We start from the raw sequence: 25,639 nt of genomic DNA, 5'->3' as shown, positions 1-25,639 counted from the left end.
AACATTTCGTTTGACTCTGTAAGCAGTCCATGGATGAAAGATATTTTCTTGTTCGTTGCTGACTTTAGACCCTGTATATTTGCAAAGATGAATGTCATGGTATTGATGGTATGTAGAGGGGTCTTTTTTTCCCGTCAGTAACATCTGTTGTTTTGGAGTAGAGGCCATCGACTGTGATTCCACTCCAGAAATGATCGGATTTGATGTACGATTTCCGTTGTTTCCTGCCAACATTTTTTCTTTGCTGGTGCTTAAAAACCTCTCTGTAGTGGTTGAGGCTACCCAGGTTGTCCCACGGTCTGTATGTTCTGTATCTTCTTGTCTCCTTTAGGTGGTGTGCTTGACAATATTAGTTATAATACTGTCTTTCCTGAACTGAAGAGTGACACATTTCAAGGTGGAAAAGCTTAAATCTGCTAGTTTGTTGCCATTTCAGATTTGCTAGTTTGTGGCAATTCACACCTACTAGTTTGTAGCACTTCACCCCTACTAGTTTTTGGCACCTCCTAGTTTGTGGTACCTCATATCTACTAATTTGTGGGAACCTCTTGCTTGCTAGTTTGTGGCCCCTTATAACTGCTAGCTTTTGACACTTCACACTCGCTAGTTTGTGACGCTTTATACCTGCTAGCTTGTGGCACTTCATATAGAACTGGGAAGGGCTAATTTGATGACGTAGTTAACCTCACACGTAGTTAACACACACATGCACACACACACCTGGTTAAGAACGTCAAGAAATTAGAGAAAGTGCAATGGTTTGCAACAAGGCTAGTTCCAAAGCTAAGGGGAATGTCCTACGAAGAAAGGTTAAGGGAAATAGGCCTGGCGGCACTGGAAGACAGGAGGGTTAGGAGAGACATGATAACGACATACAAAATACTGCATGGAATAGATAATGTGAACAGAGGCAGGATGATCCAAAGATGGGACACAGAAACAAGGGGTAACATTTGAAAGTTGAAGACTCAGATGAATCAAAGGGATGTTAGGAAGTATTTCTTCAGCCACAGAGTTGTTAGGAAGTGGAATAGTCTGGGAAGTGACGTAGATGACGTAGATGACGTAGAGGAGTAGATGTAAAACAGAAAGAGACAGGCGCTCCCTTTACAGGCGACGGAAAAGAATAACAGAGCGGCTAAAAGAGGTCAATATATCTGAAATGCGTAGGGAGACACTGGTCAGAGAAATAGCAAGCATCGAACTTAAGCTAAAAGAATCCTTTAGGAGCCAGGAATCGCGGGAAGAACTAAAAGCCATAAATGAAATCGAAAGAAACCCAAAGTATTTCTTCTCCTATGCCAAATCAAAATCGAGAACAACGTCCAGTATTGGGCCCCTACTTAAACAAGATGGGTCCTACACAGATGACAGCAAGGAAATGAGTGAGCTACTCAAGTCCCAATATGACTCAGTTTTTAGCAAGCCGCTAACCAGACTGAGAGTCGAAGATCAAAATGAATTTTTTATGAGAGAGCCACAAAATTTGATTAACACAAGCCTATCCGATGTTATCCTGACGCCAAATGACTTCGAACAGGCGATAAATGACATGCCCATGCACTCTGCCCCAGGGCCAGACTCATGGAACTCTGTGTTCATCAAGAACTGCAAGAAGCCTCTATCACGAGCCTTTTCCATCCTATGGAGAGGGAGCATGGACACGGGGGTCGTCCCACAGTTACTAAAAACAACAGACATAGCCCCACTCCACAAAGGGGGCAGTAAAGCAACAGCAAAGAACTACAGACCAATAGCACTAACATCCCATATCATAAAAATCTTTGAAAGGGTCCTAAGAAGCAAGATCACCACCCATCTAGAAACCCATCAGTTACACAACCCAGGGCAACATGGGTTTAGAACAGGTCGCTCCTGTCTGTCTCAACTATTGGATCACTACGACAAGATCCTAAATGCACTAGAAGACAAAAAGAATGCAGATGTAATATATACAGACTTTGCAAAAGCCTTCGACAAGTGTGACCATGGCATAATAGCGCACAAAATGCGTGTTAAAGGAATAACAGGAAAAGTCGGTCGATGGATCTATAATTTTCCTCACTAACAGAACACAGAGAGTAGTCGTCAACCAAGTAAAGTCCGAGGCAGCTACGGTGAAAAGCTCTGTTCCACAAGGCACAGTACTCGCTCCCATCTTGTTCCTCATCCTCATATCCGACATAGACAAGGATGTCAGCCACAGCACCGTGTCTTCCTATGCAGATGACACCCGAATCTGCATGACAGTGTCTTCCATTTGTGACACTGCAAAGCTCCAGGCGGACATCAACCAAATCTTTCAGTGGGCTGCAGAAAACAATATGAAGTTCAACGATGAGAAATTTCAATTACTCAGATATGGTAAACATGAGGAAATTAAATCTTCATCAGAGTACAAAACAAATTCTGGCCACAAAATAGAGCGAAACACCAACGTCAAAGACCTGGGAGTGATCCTGTCGGAGGATCTCACCTTCAAGGACCATAACATTGTATCAATCGCATCTGCTAGAAAAATGACAGGATGGATAATGAGAACCTTCAAAACTAGGGAGGCCAAGCCCATGATGACACTCTTCAGGTCACTTGTTCTATCTAGGCTGGAATATTGCTGCACACTAACAGCACCTTTCAAGGCAGGTGAAATTGCCGACCTAGAAAATGTACAGAGAACTTTCACGGCGCGCATAACGGAGAAAAAACACCTCAATTATTGGGAGCGCTTGAGGTTCCTAAACCTGTATTCCCTGGAACGCAGGAGGGAGAGATACATGATTATATACACCTGGAAAATCCTAGAGGGACTAGTACCGAACTTGCACACGAAAATCACTCACTACGAAAGCAAAAGACTTGGCAGACGATGCACCATCCCCCCAATGAAAAGCAGGGGTGTCACTAGCACGTTAAGAGACAATACAATAAGTGTCAGGGGCCCAAGACTGTTTAACTGCCTCCCAGCACACATAAGGGGGATTACCAACAGACCCCTGGCAGTCTTCAAGCTGGCACTGGACAAGCACCTAAATTCAGTTCCGGATCAGCCGGGCTGTGGCTCGTACGTTGGTTTGCGTGCAGCCAGCAGCAACAGCCTGGTTGATCAGGCTCTGATCCACCAGGAGGCCTGGTCACAAACCGGGCCGCGGGGGCGTTGACCCCCGGAACTCTCTCCAGGTAAACTCCAGGTCCAGGTAAGTGGAGGGAGGAACCATACATAGTTTTAAGACGAGGTATGATAAAGCTTATGGAGCAGGGAGGGGGAGGATCAAGTAGCACTCAGCGAAGAGGCGTGGCCAGGAGCTGAGTCTCGACCCCTGTAACCACAATTAGGCGAGTGCACACACACACACCAAGTAGCGGCCAGTGAAGAGGCTGGGTTAGGAGCTGTGAATGGACCCCTGCAACCACAACCAGGTGAGTACAACTAGGTGAGTACACAAACACACATACACACAGAAGGGGCAGGGGGGGAGGTGGGGTTGCTCTGCTCGTAAAAAGCAGATGGAAATTCGAGAAAATGGAAGGAATAGATGAGACGGGAGAAAGAGACTACATAGCAGGTACACTTCAGTCTGGGGAACACAAAGTGGTCATTGCAGTGATGTATAATCCACCACAGAACTGCAGGAGGCCAAGAGAGGAATATGAAGAGAGCAACAGAGCAATAGTGGACACACTTGCTGAGGTGGCAAGAAGAGCTCAATCCAGCAGAGCAAAGTTGCTGGTTATGGGGGATTTCAACAACAGGGAGATTGACTGGGAAAACCTGGAGCCACATGGGGGTCCCGAAACATGGAGAGCCAGGATGTTGGACGTGGTGCTGGAAAACCTCATGCACTAACATGTTAAGGACACTACCAGAGGGACAGGGGAGGATGAACCAGCAAGATTGGACCTTGTGTTCACCCTGGGCAGCTCAGACATTGAGGACATCAAGTATGAGAGTCCCCTAGGAGTTAGCGACCATGTGGTTCTGTGCTTTGAATACATAGTAGAGCTGCAAGTGGAGAGAATAACAGGAGTAGAATGGGAAAAGCCTGACTATAAAAGAGGGGACTACATAGGGTTGAAGAACTTCCTGCGGGAGGTCCAGTGGGACAGAGAACTGGCAGGAAAGCCAGTAAATGAAATGATGGAATATGTAGCAACAAAATGCAAGGAGGCAGTGGAAAGGTTCATTCCCAAGGGCAACAGAAACAATGGGAAGACCAGAACGAGCCCCTGGTTTACCCGACGGTGTAAGGAGGCAAAAACAAAGTGCAATAGAGAATGGAAAAAGTACAGAAGGCAGAGAACACACGAAAATAGGGAGATCAGTCGCAGAGCCAGGAATGAGTACGCACAGGTAAGGAGGGAGGCCCAGCGACAGTATGAAAATGACATAGCATCGAGAATCAAGACTGACCCGAAACTGTTGTATAGCCACATCAGGAGGAAGACAACAGTCAAAGACCAGGTGATCAGATTAAGGACAGAAGGTGGAGAACTCACAAGAAATGATCAGGAGGTATGTGAGGAGCTGAACAGGAGATTTAAGGAAGTTTTTACAGTAGAGACAGGAAGGGCTGTGGGAAGACAGCACAGAAGGGAACATCAAGAGGGAATATACCAACAAGTGTTGGATGACATACGAACAACTGAGGAGGAGGTGAAGAAGCTCTTAAGTGACCTTGACACCTCAAAGGCGATGGGACCGGACAACATCTCCCCATGGGTCCTTAGAGAAGGAGCAGAGTTGCTGTGTGTGCCTCTAACCACAATCTTCAACACATCCCTTGAAACTGGGCAACTACCTGAGAAATGGAAGACAGCTAATGTAGTCCCCATATTTAAGAAAGGAAACAGAAACGAGGCACTAAACTACAGACCTGTGTCTCTGACATGTATTGTGTGCAAAGTCATGGAGAAGATTATCAGGAGGAGAGTGGTCGAACACCTGGAAAGGAACAAGATTATAAATGAAAACCAGCATGGGTTCATGGAAGGCAAATCCTACATCACAAACCTCCTGGAGTTTTATGACAAGGTAACAGAAGTAAGACACGAGAGAGAGGGTTGGGTAGATTGCGTTTTCCTAGACTGCAGGAAGACCTTTGACACAGTTCCCCACAAGAGATTAGTGCAGAAGCTGGAGGATCAGGCACACGTAAAAGGAAGGGCACTGCAATGGATAAGGGAATACCTGACAGGGAGGCAGCAACGAGTCATGGTACGTGAAGAGGTATCACAGTGGGCGCCTGTTACGAGCGGGGTCCCACAGGGGTCAGTTCTAGGACCAGTGCTATTTTTGATATATGTGAACGACATGATGGAAGGAATAGACTCTGAAGTGTCCCTGTTCGCAGATGACGTGAAGTTGATGAGAAGAATTAAATCGGACGAGGATGAGGCAGGACTGCAAAGAGACCTGGAGAGGCTGGACATGTGGTCCAGTAACTGGCTTCTCGAATTCAATCCAGCCAAATGCAAAGTCATGAAGATTGGGGAGGGGCAAAGAAGACCGCAGACAGAGTATAGGCTAGGTGGACAAAGACTACAGACCTCACTCAGGGAGAAAGACCTTGGGGTGACCATAACACCGAGCACATCACCGGAGGCACACATCAACCAAATAACCGCTGCAGCATACGGGCGCCTGGCAAACCTGAGAATAGCGTTCTGATACCTTAATAAGGAATCGTTCAAGACACTGTACACTGTGTATGTTAGGCCCATACTGGAGTATGCAGCACCAGTCTGGAACCCACACCTGGTCAAGCACGTCAAGAAGTTAGAGAAAGTACAAAGGTTTGCAACAAGGCTAGTCCCAGAGCTCAAGGGAATGTCGTACGAGGAAAGGTTAAGGGAAATCGGACTGACGACACTGGAGGACAGAAGGGTCAGGGGAGACATGATAACGACATACAAGATACTGCGGGGAATAGACAAGGTGGACAGAGATAGGATGTTCCAGAGAGGGGACACGGGGACAAGGGGTCACAACTGGAAGCTGAAGACTCAGACGAGTCACAGGGACGTTAGGAAGTATTTCTTCAGTCATAGAGTTGTCAGCAAGTGGAATAGCCTAGCAAGTGAAGTAGTGGAGGCAGGAACCATACATAGTTTTAAGAAGAGGTATGACAAAGCTCAGGAAGCAGAGAGAGAGAGGATCCAGTAGCGATCAGTGAAGACGCGGGGCCAGGAGCTGAGTCTCGACCCCTGCAACCACAATTAGGTGAGTACAATTAGGTGAGTACACACACACAAAACAAAGACAGGGAGCACACTAGGACAGAATGAGAGGTTGGAAGAAATTGAAGGAACTACGGCATGTGCAGGGACCTTACAAGACACCTGTGGGGGCCACGAACAGGTGAGCAGGAAGGACAAACCACTGAGTATAGGGGCCATGGCTAGGGAAGGGACTGAAGGAAGGAACACTCCACGGAAAGGAACTAAAACACCTCAGAGGACGCAATGGGAGTCACAGTGGGGGGTGGAAAGGGAGAGATCAGTTTTTGTCTATGGGCTAGACGAAGCTAAAGGGGAAACTTATGATGAAAGAAAGCAGGAGGAGAAAAAAGCGATTGAAGATATCATGAAGGTGATAGGCGAGGGGGACATGACCCAGGTGGCAAATTTTCGGAGAATCGGGTGGTTCACAAAGAAAAGGAATCGGCCTCTCAAAGTAATTTTCAAGGCAGAATCAACCAGAACCATGATCCTGCAGGAGAAAGCACGGCTGAGAGGCAAACAGGAGTTCATTAGTGTGTACCTCGATCGAGACAGAACACAGGAGGAAAGGATGATACTGAAAGAGAGAGTGCAAAAACGAAAAGAGAAATGGGAGGAAATGAAAAAGGAGAGCAGAATAACCCAGGAACAAGTGGAAGGACAAGCACACACCCCAGAAACACCTGTAGTAGGACTCCAGCCACGACACCCCCAAGGCAACTGAACAATCCAAACCAACCACCACACACCGATCCCTCTGTTCCCACCCCCCGCACCACAGTTACAGTATTAGAACAGAAGCTGAAGGTTTGGTACACAAATGCGGATGGATTAACGAATAAACATGAGGAATGGCAAGAAAGAATCAATGAGAAGTCCCCAGACATCATTGCAGTTACAGAAACAAAACTCACGGAGACAATAACAGATGCAATCTTCCCACCAGGATACCAGATCATGAGGAAAGATAGAAGAGGCAGAGGGGGAGGAGGGGTTGCTCTGCTCTTAACAAACCAATGGAAATTCTAGAAAATGGGAGACATAGACGAGACAGGAGAAAGGGGCTACATAGTAGGTACACTTCAGTCTGGAGAGCACAAGGTGGTCATTGCAGTGATGTATAATCCACCACAGAACTGCAGAAGGCCAAGAGAGGAATATGAAGAGAGCAACAGAGCAATGGTGGACACACTTGCTGAGGTGGCAAGAAGAGCTCACTCCAGCAGAGCAAAGTTGCTGGTTATGGGGGATTTCAACCACAGGGAGATTGACTGGGAAAACCTGGAGCCACATGGGGGTCCCAAAACATGGAGAGCCAAGATGTTGGATGTGGTGCTGGAAAAACCTCATGCACCAACATGTTAAGGACACTACCAGAGTGAGAGGGGAGGATGAACCAACAAGATTGGACCTTGTGTTCACCCTGGGCAGTTCAGACATTGAGGACATCACATATGAGAGTCCCCTAGGAGATAATGACCATGTGGTTCTGTGCTTTGAATACATAGTAGAGTTGCAAGTGGAGAGAGTAACAGGAGTTGAATGGAAAAAGCCTGACTATAAAAGAGGGGACTACATAGGGTTGGGGAACTTACTGCAGGAGGTTCCGTGGGACAGAGAACTGGCAGGAAAGCCAGTAAATGAAATGATGGAATATGTAACAACAAAATGCAAGGAGGCAGTGGAAAGGTTTATTCCCAAGGGCAACAGAAACAATGGGAAGACCAGAACGAGCCCCTGGTTTACCTGACGGTGTAAGGAGGCAAAAACAAAGTGCAATAGAGAATGGAAAAAGTACAGAAGGCAGAGAACACATGAAAATAGGGAGATCAGTCGCAGAGCCAGTAACGAGTATGCACAGGTAAGGAGGGAGGCCCAGCGACAGAATGAAAATAACATAGCATCGAAAATCAAGACTGACCCGAAACTGTTGTATAGCCACATCAGGAGGAAGACAACAGTCAAAGACCAGGTGATCAGACTGAGGACAGAAGGTGGAGAACTCACAAGAAATGATCAGGAGGTATGTGAGGAGCTAAACAGGAGATTTAAGGAAGTTTTTACAGTAGAGACAGGAAGGGCTGTGGGAAGACAGCACAGAAGGGAACATCAAGAGGGAATATACCAACAAGTGTTGGATGACATACAAACAACCGAGGAGGAGGAGCAGAAGCTGCTAAGTGACCTTGATACCTCAAAGACGATGGGACCAGACATCTCCCCATGGGTCCTTAGAGAAGGAGCAGAGATGCTGTGTGCCCCTAACCACAATCTTCAACACATCCCTTGAAACTGGGCAACTACCTGAGAAATGGAAGACAGCAAATGTAGTCCCCATATTTAAGAAATGAAACAGAAATGAGGCACTAAACTACAGACCTGTGTCTCTGACATGTATTGTGTGCAAAGTCATGGAGAAGATTATCAGGAGGAGAGTGGTGGAACACCTGGAACAGAACAAGATTATAAATAAAAACCAGCATGGGTTCGTGGAAGGCAAATCCTACATCACAAACCTTCTGGAGTTTTATGACAAGGTAACAGAAGACACGAGAAAGGAGTGGGTTGATTGTGTTTTCCTAGACTGCAGTAAGGCCTTTGACACAGTTCCCCACAAGAGATTAGTGCATAAGCTGGAGGATCAGGCACATATAACAGGGAGGGCACTGCAATGGATCAGGGAATACCTGACAGGGAGGCAACAATGAGTATGGTACGTGAAGAGGTATCACAGTGGGCGCCTGTGACGAGCGGGGTCCCACAGGGGTCAGTTCTAGGACCAGTGCTATTTTTGATATATGCGAACGTCATGATGGAAGGAATGGACTCTGAAGTGTCCCTATTCGCAGATGATGTGAAGTTGATGAGAAGAAATAAATCGGATGAGGATGAGGCAGGACTGCAAAGAGACCTGGGCAGGCTGGACATGTGGTTCAGAAACTGGCTTCTCGAATTCAACCCTGCCAAATGAAAAGTCATGAAGATTGCGGAGGGGCAAAGAAGACCGCAGACAGAGTATAGGTTAGGTGGACAAAGACTACAGACCTCACTCAGGGAGAAAGACCCTGGGGTGACCATAACACCGAGCACGTCACCGGAGGCACACATCAACCAAATAACTGCTGCAGCATACGGGCGCCTGGCAAACCTGAGAATAGCGTTCCGATACCTTAATAAGGAATCGTTCAAGACACTGTACACTGTGTATGTTAGGCCCATACTGGAGTATGCAGCACCAGTCTAGAACCCACACCTGGTCAAGCACATCAAGAAGTTAGAGAAAGTACAAAGGTTTGCAACAAGGCTAGTCCCAGAGCTCAGGGGAATGTCGTACGAGGAAAGGTTGAGGAAAATCAGACTGACGACACTGAAGGACAGAAGGGTCAGGGGAGACATGATAACGACTTACAAGATACTGCGGGGAATAGACAAGGTGGACAGAGATAGGATGTTCCAGAGAGGGGACACAGAAACAAGGGGTCACAACTGGAAGCTGAAGACTCAGACGAGTCACAGGGACGTTAGGAAGTATTTCTTCAGTGATAGAGTCGTCAGGAAGTGGAATAGCCTAGCAAGTGAAGTGGTGGAGGCAGGAACCATACATAGTTTTAAGAAGAGGTATGACAAAGCTCAGGAAGCAGAGAGGGAGAGGACCTAGTAGCGATCAGTGAAGAGGTGGGGCCAGGAGCTGAGTCTCGACCCCTGCAACCACAGTTAGGTGAGTACAATTAGGTGAGTACACATACCCTGCAACCACAATTAGGTGAGTACACACACCCTACAACCACAATTAGGTGAGTACACACACCCTACAACCACAATTAGGTGAGTACACACACACCCTGCAACCACAATTAGGTGAGTACACACACACCCTGCAACCACAATTACGTGAGTACACACACCCTACAACCACAATTAGGTGAGTACACACACACACTACAACCACAATTAGGTGAGTACACACACACCCTGCAACCACAATTACGTGAGTACACACACCCTACAACCACAATTAGGTGAGTACACACACCCTACAACCACAATTAGGTGAGTACACACACACCCTGCAACCACAATTACGTGAGTACACACACCCTGCAACCACAATTACGTGAGTACACACACCCTGCAACCACAATTACGTGAGTACACACACGTGGTAATGTTTTATTTACAGGGAGCAAAGTCAGGGTATTTTTCCACAATGGTCTGTATTATACCAATGTGGGAAAAAATACTTTGACATATCTTGAACATTAAGTCCACTCTTTCTCTTTCATTCTTGATGTTGGTATTTAGTTAAGTAACTTGATCTTTTAGGCGGTTGATGGATTCCTCAAACTGGGTGTGGATGTTGCTTAGTTATTCCAGTGAGTTTAGTTTATGTTCCAGAATTGTAATCTAGTCCAGGTAGTGTTTGTTGGTGGTTTATATTTCCTTAAGGGTTAACATGTCATTGGACGTTTTAAGTTCCTCCATTTCCCGAGTTAATGTGCTGATTTTTTGACTTTGCATCCTTATATTCTAGCTATTTCTAGGTCTTTAATGTTCGTATCCTCAAATCCATTCCCCGTGTCCGACTAAACCTTTACAAAAATTCAATGTATGTCAAAGGCCCTAAAATCTGGAACACCCTACCTGAGAACTCTAGAACTGCAGACACATTCATCACCTTCAAAACTACCATTAGAAAACATCTTATCTCTCTGATACACCACGTCAACTAACTACACAAATACCACCTGGTGGTTCACACTTACACTCACTCACCCATTTGACCATAAACAAAAATATTAATCTCAATCTTAAAATAATGAATCCTATGATACTCCAATACTGAAACTATGTACTGTGCCAAAACAAAAGCATTCACATTGCTAAACTCACAAACTAGTATTTAGTCACTTAGCCATAATACCAACTTACCTCATAATTTGTAATATTTTAAAATAAAGAATTAAACTAAGTCTGCCCGAAATGCCTAGCCATGCTAAGATAAGATTTCGTTCGGATTTTTAACCCCGGAGGGCTAGCCACCCAGGATAACCCAAGAAAGTCAGTGCGTCATCGAGGACTGTATAACTTATTTCCATTGGGGTCCTTAATCTTGTCCCCCAGGATGCGACCCACACCAGTCGACTAACACCCAGGTACCTATTTGCTGCTAGGTGAACAGGACAACAGGTGTAAGGAAACGTGTCGAAATGTTTCCACCCGCCGGGAATCGAACCCGGGCCCTCCGTGTGTGAAGCGGGAGCTTTAGCCACCAGGCCACCGGGCCACTATACTAGGCGTTCTAGTGGTACACTCTGTAATCATTATTTAACTACATGTAAACCACACAACAACCAAATTCTGTAAATTCAACATTGTAATCCTTATGGAGAATAAACTTTGAATTTGAATATGAAAAGAGAGGAATTATCTTGGATGTTTGTAGCGGCAGCCATGTTTGTAGTTGTTGTTGTTGTTGTTTGGCGAGTGGTGGTGGTGAGGGTTGTGTCCTGACTGGCAGTAGTTGTACTGTAGTAATGTTTCTCTAACCTGGTTGATTGGTTACTGGTTCTTCTTTTGTTGTCCTGACCCCTGGCCGTTGACAGTGGTTTCAGATGAACTGTAGGCGATGGGTAATACGTATTATTATTATTATAATCAAAAATGGGTAATACGTAGATGTTGAGATCTTTCACTTCGCCTGGCAGTGGGGTTGGTAGTGGTTACACAAGTCTTCTTAGTTGGTTATATAGCGTATTTTGAGTGATTTCTGCAGCTGATTTATATCATTCTGGGTCTTCACGTGTGTTAGTGTTATGTGGGTGTGTACTAGGTCTTGGCAGCGTTGTTAGGTACCTCTGGGGGAAGTAAAATAGATGAGCAAGGAACTTACTGCCGCTGGTGGTGGTAACTTTCCTCTACCACCATAACCACTACTACCACTATCATCTCTACCACCATTACTACCGCCACTACAACTACTACCACCATCACATCTACCACCATTACTACCACCACTACAGCTACGACCACCATCACCTCTACAACCATCACTACGACCACTACAACTACTACCACTCACCTCTACCACCATTACTACCACCACTACAACTACTACCACTATCACATCTACCACCATAACCACTACTACCACTATCATCTCTACCACCATTACTACCGCCACTACAACTACTACCATCATCACCTCTACCACCATTACTACCACCACTACAGCTACGACCACTATCACCTCTACAACCATCACTACGACCACTACAACTACTACCACTCACCTCTACCACCATTACTACCACCACTACAACTACTACCACTATCACCTCTACCACCATAACCACTACTACCACTATCATCTCTACCACCATTACTACCGCCACTAAAACTACTACCACCATCACCTCTACCACCATTACTACCACCACTACAGCTACGACCACTATCACCTCTACCACCATCACTACGACCACTACAACTACTACCACTATCACCTCTACCACCATTACTACCACCACTACAACTACTACCACTATCACCTCTACCACCATAACCACTACTACCACTATCATCTCTACCACCATAACCACTACTATCACCTCTACCACCATCACTACGACCACTACAACTACTACCACTCACCTCTACCACCATTACTACCACCACTACAACTACTACCACTATCACCTCTACCACCATAACCTCTACTACCACTATCACCTCTACCACCATTACTACCACTATCACATCTACCACCATTACTACCACCACTACAACTACTACCACTATCACCTCTACCACCATAACCACTACTATCACTCAGCTCTACCACCATTACTACCACCACTACAACTACGACCACTATCACCTCTACCACCATAACCACAACTACCACTATCACCTCTACCATCATAACCACAACTACCACTATCACCTCTACCACCATAACCACAACTACCACTATCACCTCTACCACCATAACCACAGCTACCATCACCTCTACCACCATAACCACAACTACCACTATCACCTCTACCACCATAACCACAACTACCACTATCACCTCTACCACCATAACCACAACTACCACTATCACCTCTACCACCATAACCACAACTACCACTATCACCTCTACCACCATAACCACAACTACCACTATCACCTCTACCACCAATACCACTACCAATACTACCACTACCACCAGTCTTCAAGCTGGCACTGGACAAACACCTAAAGTCGGTTCCTGACCAGCCGGGCTGTGGCTCGTACGTTGGTTTGCGTGCAGCCAGCAGCAACAGCCTGGTTGATCAGGCTCTGATCCACCAGGAGGCCTGGTCACAGACCGGGCCGCGGGGGCGTTGACCCCCGGAACTCTCTCCAGGTAAACTCCAGTACCAGCACATCAGATCAAATCAAATTTATTCTCAATAAAGATTACAATGCGGGGCTTACATATAGGATATTGTGTGATTTACATATAATAAAATACTAATTACAGAGACGGCCACTATCACACCTAGCATGACCACCACTACCCCCATTAGTAGATGGTCTTTTTAGTATGATAATAAGATGTTATCTTCGTTATAACATAATAAGAAAATATTTTAACCCTTATATTATAATAATAAGGTAAAAGGACCCCAATGGACAGTCACTCTGACTTTTTTGGGTTATCCCAGGTTCTCTACACATATACTGCTGTGTATGATAATCTATGTAACTGTATTTGTGTATACCTGAATAAACTTACTTACTTACTATCACTACTAACAGCGCCACAACTATTACCACCACAACCACCACTACCACCACTATCACCACCACTATTGCAACCTTACCAGTACTAACACCATTACAACCATTAATGCTACGACCATAACTTACACCATTATCATTATCACCACTACTACTACCACCCCTACCACCATTATCATAACCACCACTACTTCTATGAGTACCACCTGGAGTTTTACCTAGAGACGGTTTCGGGGGTCAACGGCCCCGCGGCTCGGTCTGAGACCAGGCCTCACGGTGGATCAGGGTCTGATCAACCAGGCTGTTAGTACTGGCCGCACGCAAGCTGATGTACGAACCACAGACCGGTTGGTCAGTTACTGACTTTAGGTGCCTGTCCAGTGCCTTCTTAAAGACAGCCAGGGGTCTATTGGTAATCCCCCTTATGTATGCTGGGAGGCAGGAGGAGGGAAATCGGCCTGACGACACTGGAGGACACTCACTGTGTTGTTTCTCAGTGTACTTGTGGCGTCCCTGCTTTTCATCGGGGTAATGTTGCATCTCCTTCCGAATCTTTTGCTTTCATATGGAGTGATTTTCGTGTGCAAGTTTGGTACCAGTCCCTCCAGGACCTTCCAAGTGTATATTGTCATGTATCTCTCTCGCCTGCGTTCCAGGGAATACAGATCAAGGACCTTCAACCGTTCCCAGTAATTTAGGTGCCTTATCGTGCTTATGTGTGCCGTGAAAGTTCTTAGTACACTCTCCAGGTCTGCAATGTCGCCACCCTTGAAGGGGGCAGTTAGTTTGCAGCAGTATTCCAGCACAAGCGATTTGAAAAGAATCGTCATGGGCTTGGCGTCCCTAGTTTTGAAGGTTCTCATTATCCATCCTACCATTTTCCTAGCAGATGAAGTAGATACATTGTTGGGTTCTTTGAAGGCGATTTTAAAATGTTATACCTACAGCTAGTCCTACGTATGTATACCGATACCACAGATTACAATAAAGCGGAAACACGAAAGGCTGTACAAATTTGTGGAACTATTAAAAGAATGTACAGATCTTGGAAATAAGAAAAAAACAGCAGATTGCCATTGAAGGCAACATACTGAAGAGTAAACCCAGTATTTACCTCATGTAGAACTTCCTTTAGTAAATCCTCACAGCAGTGCCATAGCTAAAAACAGTGTATACCTGGAGTATACCTGGAGTATACCTGGAGTATACCTGGAGAGGGTTCCGGAGGTCAACGCCCCCGCGACCCGGTCTGTGACCAGGCCTCATGGTGGATCAAGGCCTGATCAACCAGGCTGTTACTGCTAGCCGCACGTACGAACCACAGCCCAGCTGGTCAGGTACTAACTTTAGGTGCCTGTCCAGCGCCTGCTTGAGGACAGCTAGGGGTCTATTGTTAAGCCTCTTCATGTATGCTGGGAGGCAGTTGAGTTGAGCAGTCTTGGGCCCCTGACACTTATTGTGCTGTCTCTTGTCGTGCTAGTGGCACCCCTGCTTTACATTGGGGAAACGTTGCATCGTCTGCCGCGTCTTTTGCTTTCGTAGGGAGTGATTTTCGTGTGCAAGTTCGGTACTAGTCCCTCTAGGATTTTCCAAGTTTATATTATCTTGTATCTTTCCCTCCTGCGTTCTAGGAAGTATAGGTTGAGGAACTTCAAGCGTTCCCAGTAATTGAGGTGTTTTATCGCAGTTATGTGTGCCGTGAAGGTTCTCTGTACATTTTCTAGGTCACCAATTTCACCGTCTTGAAAGGCAGGAGCGACCTGCTCTAAACCTGTGTTGTCCTGGGTAGTGTAACTGATGGGTATCTAGATGGTTGGCTATATTGCTTCTTAGAACCCTCTCAAAGATTTTTATGATATGGGATGTTAGTGCTATCGGTCTGTAGTTCTTGGCAATTGCTTTACTGCCACCTTTATGGAGTGGGGCTATGTCTGTTGTTTTTACTGTGTGTGGGATGACCCCTGTGTCCATGCTCCCTCTCCATAAAATGCTGAAGGCACACGACAGGGACTTCTTGCAGTTCTTGATGAACACGGAGTTCCACGAGTCTGGGCCTGGGACAGAGTGCATAGGCATGTCATCAATTGCCTCTTCAAAATCTTGTGGAGTTATAATTATATCCGAGGGTTTTGGGATGACCAAATTTTGGGTTTCGTTCACAAAGAATTCATTTGGATTGTCGACCCTTAGAGTAGGCAGTGGATCGCTGAACACTGAGTCATATTGGGACTTTAGTATCTCACTCATTTCTTGGCTATCATTTGTGTATGTCCCATCCCGCCTAAGCAGGGCCCGATACTGGATGTTGTTTTTACCTTAGCTTTGGCATAAGAGAAGAAGCATTTTTTATTTTATTCAATTTCCTTTATGGCTTTTAGCTTTTCCTGTGATTCTTGTCTCCTATAAGATTCCTTCAGCTAAAGTTCCATATTTGCAATTTCATTGACTAGTGCTTCCATTCGTATTTCAGTTATATTGACCCCACTCAGCAGCTCTGTGACTCTTCACCTTCGCCTGTGTAGGGAACGTCTCTCTCTAGTTTAATCTTCTCTTTCTTTTTCTTAATGGAATGTGTCACTACGAAAGCAAAAGACTTGGCAGACGATGCAACATCCCCCCAATGAAAAGCAGGGGTGTCACTAGCACGATAAGAGACCATACAATAAGTGTCAGGGGCCCGAGACTGTTCAACTGCCTCCCAGCACACATAAGGGGGATTACCAACAGACCCCTGGCAGTCTTCAAGCTGGCACTGGACAAGCACCTAAAGTCGGTTCCTGACCAGCCGGGCCTGGTCACAGACCGGGCCGCGGGGGCGTTGACCCCCGGAACTGTCTCCAGGTAAACTCCTGGAGCTGGCACTTCACTTCCAGGTTATCGCAAATTACAAAGATGAAAGACAGAGAGAGAGAGAGCGAGAGAGAGAGAGAGAGAGAAAGTAGGTAATATTGAGCATAAAATTAGAATTCTGACATATATCACATTAAACAAGAGGTTCAAATTCAATGATAACTTCCACTTGAGTCAGTTCAGGCTACTGCCACCTAATGTACCTAACTGAAATAATAATATAGCGGACATCACAATGAATGCTGAAGACAACCTCTTACCCCAACCATAGATTGTAAAAAAAAAAAAAAACGGTAACTAGGTAATGTTACAATGACAATGAGATAAATCACTCTGGTCGACTTCCTTGGTCCATCCTGGGTAACTCATACGTTACTATATATGTTATGTATGTATGCAAGCGTAAGTGTGCAGCTGTAGATAGATGAACCAGTACCTAAACAATCTCACACACGCGTTACTATGTATGACAAGTGTTACCAAGTACACCAAGTGTACACTTTATCACTTAGAATACACTTGTGTTGATGTAAATATAGGTAAGAGTGGTACACCGCTGGTCGTAATAAACACACTGAACTTCTCAAGGTCACACACTAGGCCCAGCTTCTGGAGTTACCAGTGTTTTAGCTTAATATGTTTATTATGTGTCAGTGCGAGTCTGCAGTCATTAAATTGGTGTATCAGAAGTTAAACACTACAATCCAGTTGATCAAATAGTCTAAAACAAATTACACAATGTATAACTAGAAGTATAATGATTGCAAATTGTTACTATTACAATTTTAACTAGGCGCTAGACCCACTAGATGAGATGGCAAGGAACATAGATGTTAACACTGACAAAACCTACTATATTATGTTTGGTAGCAGAGCAGGACATGCACAAATTAACATTAAGATTGACAACACTCTAATTACCAGAAATAATGGGGGAAAATTCCTAGGCTTATACCTTGACAACAACCTGAATTTCAGCACCCATATCCAGCATATAGCCAAAAAAGTATCCAAAACGGTTGGGATCCTCTCCAAGATACGATACTACATGCCGCAAAATGCCCTTCTCACACTATACCACTCATTTATCCATACCTCACCTATGCTATTTGTGCTTGGGGATCAACTGCAGCAACACACCTAAAGCCAATAATAACCCAACAAGAAGCTGCAGTAAGAATAATCACTAAATCCCATCCCTGGCAACACCCCCCCCCACTCTTCATAGACCTAAACTTACTCCCAGTTCAGTACATCCACACTTACTACTGTGCAATCTACATCTACAGGGCCTTAAACTCTAATATCATCCTTGACCTAAAACGCTTTCTTGATAGTTGTGACAGAACCCACAGGCATAACACCAGACACAAACATCTCTACGACATTCCCCGTGTCCGACTAAACCTTTACAAAAATTCAATGTATGTCAAAGGCCCTAAAATCTGGAATACCCTACCTGAGAACTCTAGAACTGCAGACACATTCATCACCTTCAAAACTACCATTAGAAAACATCTTATGTCCCTGATACACCCCGTCAACTAACTACACGAATACCACCTGGTGGTTCACACTTACACTCACTCACTCATTTGACCATAAACAGAAATATTAATCTCAGTCTTAAAATAATGAAACTATGTACTGTGCCAAAACAAAAGCATTCACATTGCTAAACTCACAAACTAGTATTTAGTCACTTAGCCATAATACCAATTTACCTCATAATTTGTAATATTTTACAATTAAGAGTAAAACTAAGTATGCCCGAAATGCCTAGCCATGCTAAGCGTTCTAGTGGTACACTCTGTAATCACAATTTTACTACATATAAACCAAACAATAACCAAATTTCTGTAAACTCAGCATTGTATTCCTTATACCTGGAGTTTACCTGGAGAGAGTTCCGGGGGTCAACGCCCCCGCGGCCCGGTCTGTGACCAGGCCTCCTGGTGGATCAGAGCCTGATCAACCAGGCTGTTGCTGCTGGCTGCACGCAAACCAACGTACGAGCCACAGCCCGGCTGATCCGGAACCGACTTTAGGTGCTTTTCCAGTGCCAGCTTGAAGACTGCCAGGGGTCTGTTGGTAATCCCCCTTATGTGTGCTGGGAGGCAGTTGAACAGTCTCAGGCCCCTGACACTTATTGTATGGTCTCTTAACGTGCTAGTGACACCCCTGCTTTTCATTGGGAGGATAGTGCATCGTCTGCCAAGTCTTTTGCTTTCGTAGTGAGTGATTTTCGTGTGCAAGTTCGGTACTAGTCCCTCTATGATTTTCCAGGTGTATATAATCATGTATCTCTCCCTCCTGCGTTCCAGGGAATACAGGTTTAGGAACCTCAAGTGCTCCCAATAATTGAGGTGTTTTATCTCCGTTATGCGCGCCGTGAAAGTTCTCTGTACATTTTCTAGGTCGGCAATTTCACCTGCCTTGAAAGGTGCTGTTAGTGTACAGCAATATTCCAGCCTAGATAGAACAAGTGACCTGAAGAGTGTCATCATGGGCTTGGCCTCCCTAGTTTTGAAGGTTCTCATTATCCATCCTGTCATTTTTCTAGCAGATGCGATTGATACAATGTTATGGTCCTTGAAGGTGAGATCCTCCGACATGATCACTCCCAGGTCTTTGACGTTGGTGTTTCGCTCTATTTTGTGGCCAGAATTTGTTTTGTACTCTGATGAAGATTTAATTTCCTCATGTTTACCATATCTGAGTAATTGAAATTTCTCATCGTTGAACTTCATATTGTTTTCTGCAGCCCACTGAAAGATTTGGTTGATGTCCGCCTGGAGCCTTGCAGTGTCTGCAATGGAAGACACTGTCATGCAGATTCGGGTGTCATCTGCAAAGGAAGACACGGTGCTGTGGCTGACATCCTTGTCAATGTCGGATATGAGGATGAGGAACAAGATGGGAGCGAGTACTGTGCCTTGTGGAACAGAGCTTTTCACAGTAGCTGCCTCGGACTTTACTCTGTTGACGACTACTCTCTGTGTTCTGTTAGTGAGGAAATTATAGATCCATCGACCGACTTTTCCTGTTATTCCTTTAGCACGCATTTTGTGCGCTATTACGCCATGGTCACACTTTTCGAAGGCTTTTGCAAAGTCTGTATATATTACATCTGCATTCTTTTTGTCTTCTAGTGCATTTAGGACCTTGTCGTAGTGATCCAATAGTTGAGACAGACAGGAGCGACCTGTTCCAAACCCATGTTGCCCTGGGTTGTGTAACTGATGGGTTTCTAGATGGGTGGTGATCTTGCTTCTTAGGACCCTTTCAAAGATTTTTATGATATGGGATGTTAGTGCTATTGGTCTGTAGTTCTTTGCTGTTGCTTTACTGCCCCCTTTGTGGAGTGGGGCTATGTCTGTTGTTTTTAGTAACTGTGGGACGACCCCCGTGTCTATGCTCCCTCTCCATAGGATGGAAAAGGCTCGTGATAGGGGCTTCTTGCAGTTCTTGATGAACACAGAGTTCCATGAGTCTGGCCCTGGGGCAGAGTGCATGGGCATGTCATTTATCGCCTGTTCGAAGTCATTTGGCGTCAGGATAACATCGGATAGGCTTGTGTTAATCAAATTTTGTGGCTCTCTCATAAAAAATTCATTTTGATCTTCGACTCTCAGTCTGGTTAGCGGCTTGCTAAAAACTGAGTCATATTGGGACTTGAGTAGCTCACTCATTTCCTTGCTGTCATCTGTGTAGGACCCATCTTGTTTAAGTAGGGGCCCAATACTGGACGTTGTTCTCGATTTTGATTTGGCATAGGAGAAGAAATACTTTGGGTTTCTTTCGATTTCATTTATGGCTTTTAGTTCTTCCCGCGATTCCTGACTCCTAAAGGATTCTTTTAGCTTAAGTTCGATGCTTGCTATTTCTCTGACCAGTGTCTCCCTACGCATTTCAGATATATTGACCTCTTTTAGCCACTCTGTTATTCTTTTCCGTCGCCTGTAAAGGGAGCGCCTGTCTCTTTCTGTTTTACATCTACTCCTCCTTTTTCTTAGAGGAATAAGCCTTGTGCATACATCGAGTGCCACCGAGTTAATCTGTTCTAGGCATAAGTTGGGGTCTGTATTGCTTAGTATATCTTCCCAGCTTATATCGGTTAGGACTTGGTTTACTTGGTCCCACTTTATGTTTTTGTTATTGAAGTTGAATTTGAGAATAAACTTTGAATTTGAATTTGAATTTGAATTTGAAAACAGGGCCGGATTAAGAAGTTTCCGGGCCCTAGGCTATTCAGATTGGCGGGGCCCCTTTGAGTTACGGGTAAGCAAAGCGACCCCTTCCAGCTTGGGGGTGGAGGGGGGGTCGGTGTGAGCCTGTTTAAGGTCTAATTAAATACATTCTGGCTATTTAGATTAAATTTAATAGGGAAAGTACATCAAGACCAACAGCCATTATAACTATCTTGTTAAATCATGCATTTTAAAGAGAATAAACTCAAGACAGCATAGTATTACTAGATTAGGCTATTAAAGTAGTGACATCATGTACCTATTATATTCAGCATAACCACTACGGCACTATTATTCCCTTTATAAATCACTGACCATTATTGTTATCATTGCATCATGCATAAGACTATCAAATCATATAAACTACAGAAAATTGAAGGATTCTCCCATACTCACCCATTAGCGGGAAAACACAGTTGTTCTGATGTAAACAAAGGAGTGTTGAGTGTTGCCATCTATGGTTATGTTCATTTTTATTTTATTTTATTTCATTATTTATTTTTGTTTTGGTTAATTTTTAAAAATCAATTTTACTCTCCAAACACTTGAACTTTTAAGGTAGGGGCCCCTTTGCACTTGCACCATGTGCGCAGTCTTGGATGAGCCCCTGAACCCCTTGGACCGCGGGGCCCCCAAATGCGCGGGGCCCTAGGCAAATGCCTAGTTTGCCTATGTGGTAATCCGGCACTGCTCACAAACTAGTATTTAGTCACTTAGCCATAATACCAACTTACCTCATAATTTTGTAATATTTTAAACTTAAGATTTAATTTAAGTCTGCCTGAAATGCCTAGACATGCTAGGTGTTCTAGAGGTACACTCTGTAATTATTATTTTACTACATGTAAACCACACAATAACCAAATTCTGTAAACTCAGCATTGTAATCCTTATAGAGAATAAACTTTGAATTTGAATTTGAATTGAATCTCATTATGTTGGTCTGGAGCTCCGCGTATACATGTCTGAACCTCGATTATGTTGTGATCTGAGTATATTGTTTTTGATATGGTGACATTTCTTATCAGATCATCATTGTTAGTGAAGATAAGGTCTAGTGTATTCTCCAGTCTAGTAGGCTCTATTATTTGCTGTTTTAAGTTGAAATTTGTGCAGAGATTTAAAAGCTCGTGTGTGTGTGAATTCTCCTAAGAGCTGCATCTTGGAGTTATCACTGCAACAACATTATTTGCTATATTCCTCCATTTTAGGTGCCTTAAGTTGAAATGCCCCAGGAGCAAGATGTTGGGGGCAGGAGATGGCAGATTTTCCAGACAGTGGTCAATTTTTAACAGCTGATCCTGGAATTGCTGGGGCGTTCCATCCAGAGGCATGTAGACTACCACAATGACTAGGTTTTGGTTTTCGATCTTTACTGCTAAAACTTCCACTTCATCATTTGAGGCATTAAGCAGTTCTATGCAAACAAGTGACTCTGCGATATACAGGCTAACCCCCCCCCCTCCTTTTGCTGTTCACTCTGTCGCATCTGTATAGGTTGTAACCTTTGTAACCTGGGATCCATATTTCGTTGTCCAAGTGATCCTTCATGTGGCAAACGGGGGCGTTGACCCCCGGAACTCTCTCCAGGTAAACTCCAGGTAAACTATGATCACCACTACTACTACCATCACCATTATAACTACCACTACCACCACCTAGCACTACCACTATGACCACTTCTATCTCCAGTACCACAACCACAACTACCATCAGCACTAAAACAAGTATCATCACTAACACCACCACCATTACAACTACCAACACTACTACCACCATCACCACCACCATTATCACCACCACCAACCACTTTGACCACCACTGGTACCACCATCACCACAAGGCACAGTACTCGCTCCCATCTTGTTCCTCATCCTCATATCTGACATAGACAAGGATGTCAGCCACAGCACCGTGTCTTCCTTTGCAGATGACACCCGAATCTGCATGACAGTGTCTTCCATTGCAGACACTGCAAGGCTCCAGGCGGACATCAACCAAATCTTTCAGTGGGCTGCAGAAAACAATATGAAGTTCAACGATGAGAAATTTCAATACTCCGATATGGTAGACACGAGGAAATCAAAACTTCATCAGAGTACAAAACAAATTCCGGCCACAAAATAGAGCTAAAAACCATCGTCAAAGACCTGGAAGTGATCATGTCGGAGGATCTCACCTTCAAGGACCGTAACATAATATCAATTGCAGCTGCTAGAGAAATGACAGGATGGATAATGAGAACCTTCAAAACTAGGGATGCCAAGCCCATGATGACACTCTTCAGGTCACTTTTGCTGCATACTAACAGCATCTTTCAAGGCAGGTGAAATTGCTGACCTAGAAAATGTACAGAGAACCTTCACGGCGCGCATAACGGAGATAAAACACCTCAATTACTGGGAGCGCTTGAGGTTCCTAAACCTGTATTCCCTGGAACGCAGGAGGGAGAGATACATGATTATATACACGAGGAAAATCCTAGAGGGACTAGTACCGAACTTGCACACGAAAATCACTCACAACGAAAGCAAAAGACTTGGCAGACGATGCAACATCCCCCCAATGAAAAGCAGGGGTGTCACTAGCACGTTAAGAGACAATACAATAAGTGTCAGGGGCCCAAGACTGTTCAACTGCCTCCCAGCATACATAAGGGGGATTACCAATAGACCCCTGGCAGTCTTCAAGCTGGCACTGGACAAGTACCTAAAGTCGGTACCTGACCAGCCGGGCTGTGGCTCGTACGTTGGATTGCGTGCAGCCAGCAGTAACAGCCTGGTTGATCATGCTCTGATCCACCAGGAGGCCTGGTCACAGACCGGGTGATTTGGGCTAACACATGAAGGGTCTATTTGAAATTATCTACCCGAGTAATATGTGATTTGATTGATACAAAAGTATAACTTGCGTGTTGAAGAAACCGGTGATTTCTGGCAGCTCCTACAGTGACGAACGGTCGAGCCTCAACCCTTGTTTATCAATCGCTGTATCTAGCTTCTCTATTTTTTTTTCCGTCTCCACCACAATAAATGCTATATTATCACTATAGTTGACTGATACACTATGTATACACAATGTTATCAGGGAGACTTTCTTTCCTCTGACAAAGAAAAGTTCTATTATTATTATTTTCCACACGGCACCCAGGCCTATGATTCCCCTCTGGCAGTAAACTCTGCTAGGTAGTGCACACTAATTCTCCTTTTTTGACTCAGTATATAATGTTTTCGGCCCAAGATTGGTTCCAGGCGCTAGAGGGATGTATTGTATAGGATTGATGACACAAATTAAAGTTCTAGCACGTAAGAGCGACCGTGAAAACACGATATGAGGTTCATAATAAATATATATAACTAGAAGGTAAATTTACCAGCCACCACCACTGACCTTGTGTGTGCGCACAGCAGTCGCCAATTAAACTCCTTTCTATCTCTTGATAAAAATTGTAGTAGGTCATAAGGTTTAGGGAGAATATTTCATGTGGCTTGTATCTACCTCTTCTCTGATAAGATTGTGGTATCGTGCCTTTCCTCTCTTACAGATACGTGATGTTCCCTAATTGTTCCCTGCTCGCCAGAGTGCATACCAGACATGACTTGTCAAACCTGTTATCTGGATATCTGTTATCTGGAGAGAGTTTCGGGGGTCAACGCCCCCGCGGCCCGGTCTGTGACCAGGCCTCCTGGTGGATCAGCGCCTGATCAACCAGGCTGTTGCTGCTGGCTGCACGCAAACCAACGTACGAGCCACAGCCCGGCTGATCAGGAACTGACTTTAGGTGCTTGTCCAGTGCCAGCTTGAAGACTGCCAGGGGTCTGTTGGTAATCCCCCTTATGTGTGCTGGGAGGCAGTTGAACAGTCTCGGGCCCCTGACACTTATTGTATGGTCTCTTAACGTGCTAGTGACACCCCTGCTTTTCATTGGGGGGATGGTGCACCTCATTACATACCTGACTTACCTGGCAGTAAAGTGTAAACACCTCGCCGAACAGAGGGGGGGTCGAACCATTTGGCAGTTCTAAAATGACAGAATCATTGGGCTAGGGGACCGTCTAGTGCCTAAATTCGAGACATGAAGAAAGAATATTAAATTGCAAGTAACAGAGATTATATCACTGAGAGACATCAACTAGATGATCCACGTCTAGGAAGACAATAGGTGTTCCAGGGATCAGCACCCCCGTGTCTGGTGCATGACCAGGCCTCGCGGTGGATCAGGGCCTGATCAACCAGGCTGTTACAGCCCGGCTGGTCACATACTGACTTAAGATGTGTGTCCAGCTCCATCTTGAAGACAGCCAGGGGTCTTATACTGGAAATAAGGTCAAGTGTATTTTCCAGTCTTGTTGGCTCCGCTAATTGCTGGTTGAAGGAGAATTTGTTGCAGAGATTTATTAGCTCATACATGTGTAAATTTTCATGTGAGCTGCTGCTGCCTCCTGGGTGATCTCTTCTGAAACATTATTTGACACATTCCTCCATTATAAATGTCTTAAGTTGAAATCATCTAGCAACAAGATTTTCCAGATGGTAATCAATTTTCAAAGGCTGTT

At 44.8% G+C, this 25,639-nt stretch overlaps 1 protein-coding gene across 2 annotated transcripts in view; it reads right to left on the bottom strand.

Annotated features, from left to right (window-relative positions):
• LOC128684324 (long-chain-fatty-acid--CoA ligase ACSBG2) overlaps positions 1-24,571 on the bottom strand; it is a 183,554-nt gene extending 158,983 nt beyond the window's left edge. Inside the window, exon 1 of one of the 2 annotated variants that reach the window (XM_070089242.1) lies at positions 24,474-24,571. The gene's annotated coding sequence lies outside the window, so the exon portion shown is untranslated. Of the gene's footprint in view, positions 1-12,106; positions 12,124-24,473 lie in introns of those variants that run through there. The other variant, XM_070089248.1, reaches the window with a different exon arrangement.
• Between the last annotated feature and the right edge of the window lie 1,068 nt (positions 24,572-25,639).

Source organism: Cherax quadricarinatus, chromosome 2 (genome assembly GCF_038502225.1).
Source record: "Cherax quadricarinatus isolate ZL_2023a chromosome 2, ASM3850222v1, whole genome shotgun sequence".
NCBI lineage: Eukaryota > Metazoa > Arthropoda > Malacostraca > Decapoda > Parastacidae > Cherax > Cherax quadricarinatus.
Note: the sequence above shows the minus strand (reverse complement) of the source record. Positions and strands in the feature narration are given on the sequence as shown.